The sequence below is a fragment of the Mus caroli genome, chromosome 2 (genome assembly GCF_900094665.2).
Source record: "Mus caroli chromosome 2, CAROLI_EIJ_v1.1, whole genome shotgun sequence".
Lineage (NCBI taxonomy): Eukaryota > Metazoa > Chordata > Mammalia > Rodentia > Muridae > Mus > Mus caroli.
In genome coordinates this window covers 55,423,393-55,426,895 of record NC_034571.1, presented here as the reverse complement: position 1 = coordinate 55,426,895, position 3,503 = coordinate 55,423,393, and the positions used below count along the sequence as shown (strand labels likewise).

Sequence of the window (3,503 nt, the reverse complement as noted above, 5' to 3'; positions counted from 1 at the left end):
CGTGAAAAGCACTAGCTAGAAAGCTCTTGAATACTACAAGAGGCTTCTAGCCCTCTAAGTATCCTAGAGTGGGTGCTGTCTACATGATCCAGGACGAATGTTTAAAATACCTTATTTATACCCGCTGGCTACTGATGCTTAGAAAGGTTTGGGACTTCAAGAGTGGACACGTATCGGATATGACAAAGGAAAAACAACTTAAAAGTGTTGTTTCTCAAATTAGCATTTATAGACCCACAGAGGTCACTGCACAGGCCCAAGAGTAATTGCGCACCTGAGCATCTTACTCAGTTCTTTCTCTGGCTAGTCTTCCCAGAGGAATAGCCCATAAAACATATCTGAGAAATGGGACAGTGCTGAGAAAATCGTGCGGGACAGAGTAAAGGAATGTAGGTCATGAGGACCCACAGGCAAAACTGATAATAATGATCGAAGCCAGATGGCCACAGCTATCTATGGAAATAAAGAGCCCAAGGGACAGAATGCATTTTTTTTTCTTTAAAGATCTAAAGTTCAAGCACAAGAGTCAGGCCCAGTTCAGAGTTGTGCTTAGCCCTTCTAGAAAATAATCGCTTTTACTAACAGAGACTCACTTGAACAGAACTCACAAGTCAACACACAGAAACACTTTCATCAGTGTCAGACTCTGTCGTTGTAACTTCACTGTCCTGAGGTCCCAGAATCTCACTGCTTGTGGCAGTTCCTTGCATTGTGCCATCTGTAGGGAAATTGCTTCTGCTTTGCACAGTGTATCTTCCACATCAATCTTCATGGGCAATTCATTGATGTGCTTAAGGATTTCATTGAAGCCATAGTGCTTTTCCATTATCTGTTGCTTTTCTGCTTCCAGGATAGTACAACACAGAAGAAGATGAAAATTCTTACAGGGCAGTTCAGTCCACATTACCTCCTATAATCGAAGTATATCTAGAAAAGTAAAGTCCCTTTTAAATCTGATTAAAAAAAAACCATCTGAAGCAAAAATATAGATACCCAGAGTCCTGGGATTCTAAATAGTTTAAAAAAAAAAAGATCCACCGTCCAATAATCTGAGTAAGGTGCTCAACTGGAATAACTGGGTCTTCATACCTTGCATTGGTTCTTCAAAATTTTTGATGCATCTGGCAACTCCTTGCATTGTGCCATCTGTAGGCAAAGCACCAAAAGGTAATCCACTTCATTCTCCACCACATACAAAGGGGAGGGGGGGTAAGTCGCCCATTCCTTGCATGTATCCTAAATCAAAGTCATACATGCAGTAGGCCATCAAAATATTGTGAAGCAGAATCAGCCCCGAGTTATCTTGGCCTTCATAAACGTGTTTGTTCGATCTGTTCTGTTGACATCTTTCTTGAGCAGGCTTCTATAGTCTCTCAAGTGTGAGTGTCTCTTCTCCTGTGCCTCGCTCACAGACTTCCACTGCAGTTTCACCCTGAGGTACTCATCACTTTTTTTGTTTTTATAATTGAGTTCTTTCCTCTTTGGTACTATCCCAAGGAAAATAACCCAGGAGAAATTTCCATGCTTGCTTTCGTAATGAATGGCTAAGACCCCCTCTGAATATCATCTGCTTCACGCTCTCTATGTTTAGGAATACTGGTTCCCACCTTTGAACAACAGGTCACTCTCCCAAATCAAGTCTAGTGATGACTTCAAATCCTGGTTCTTCTTGCTGATTTATCTTTAGACCTGGAATACCATCACTAAGAAAATCTGCCATTTCTGAAGGTGGTCATTGATGTGTAGATGGATCGCTGCCTTGCAAACTATCAAAAATGTAGTTTGTAACTTTGGAAAATCCTACCATGGTTGCTGTATAAGGATCCTCTTAAATTTTTTTTATTAAGCCATATGCTGGTTCATCAAGAAGACTTTCAAAAGACTGTGAACGACTCTTATTCTGACAATTGACAAGAAGTGTTCCACTATCTTGTGACGACAGGGTTCAGAGGTTCAGTCCATTACGATCAAGGCGGGAGCATGGCAGCATCCAGGCAAGCATGGTGCAGGAGTTGCTGAGAGTTCAACATCTTCACCTGAAGGCTGCTAGTGGAAGACTCTGTACTAAAGTTTCCAGCCAATGTGATCAAGCAGAGAATTCAGTGAAGTCTACAAAAATGCCATAAAGGAAAAAAATTAGTAAATTTAGCAAGATTGCATATAAGATTAATATACAAAAATCAATTGTGTTTCTATATACTGGAGATGAATAATCGAAAAATAAAAATTTGAAAACCAAAGCTATTCACAACAGTGGGGGGAGGGATCTAGAAATAGTTCTGACAAAAGATGTAAAAAGGCTAGACCTAAAAATACCAAACAAGCCAAGAAATGCCTTGACATCCTGCATCTGAGAGGCTGAAGAACACAGACCAAAGGATGGAGGCAGCCATGGGTATATAATGAGAGCCTTCTCAAATGAAAACAACAAACAAAACAAACAAAAACATAGAAAACAACCCGTAAAACAGTGCATAGAAGAATTAAATAAATCTAAATAAATGGACAGATAGCCCTTACTCTTTGGAGCAGAAGATTTAATACTATTAAGACACCCTTTTATCTCAATTGATCTATAACCCAATAAAATCTCAATCAAAAATCCCAACAAGCTTTGGGTAGAAACTAACAAACTGTTTCTAAAAATCAAAGAACACAAACAACCTAGAACAGCCAAACACTTCAAAGAGGAACAAAGCTGGAGGATTAGCATGACCCGGTATTACTAAACAAAGAGATGGGTGTAGAGGGTACAACCCAGAAATACAAATACATAAACATCTCTCTGTCTCTCTGTCTCTGTTTCTGTCTCTGTCTCTGTCTCTGTCTCTGTCTCTCTCTCTCTCTCTCTCTTGTTTGTTTGTTTGTTTTTTTTTTTTTGAGGCAGGGTTTCTCTGTCTAGCCCTGGCTGTCCTGGAACTTGCTCTGTAAACTAGGCTAGCCTTGAACTCACAGAGATCTGTCTGCCTCTGCCGCCCCTGTGCTGGGATTAAAGCATGTGCCATCACTGCCCAGCTTTCAATGGCTCATTTTTAATATGATACCTTATTAATTCTGAGAATCCCATACATGCACATAATGTAGTTTGGTCTTATTCACTCCTTGCTTCTCTTTCTAGAACCTCACACACAACTTCATGTTGGTTTTTTTTTTAAGCCCACCGAGTCCAACTTATATTTTCTACGCATACTCAAGCATGCAGCTGCCCACTGTCCATGGTTAACCTGTCAGACACAGCCCTTAAAGAAGACTGTCTCTCCCTCCCCAGGAGCCATCAACTATCAATAGCCCCTCAGCTGGACACCAGAGTTCAAGACTGCTCATTTCTAATCAGAGTTCAAAGGCCATTAAGTAGAGGCAGGACGGTCTGTTCAGTACATGTGTCACAATATTTGGAGAGTTATGTGAAAAGTGGAATGTCACAACATATATAAATCTTAACTCCAAATAAACCGCAAACCTAACAGTAAAGCAGTTTGAAAAGAGCCATAGGGGAAAATCTT

The 3,503-nt window shown here is 40.3% G+C and overlaps 1 pseudogene; it reads right to left on the bottom strand.

Annotated features, from left to right (window-relative positions):
- Positions 1-611: 611 nt before the first annotated feature.
- Positions 612-3,217, bottom strand: LOC110306023 (annotated as a pseudogene).
- Positions 3,218-3,503: the final 286 nt, after the last annotated feature.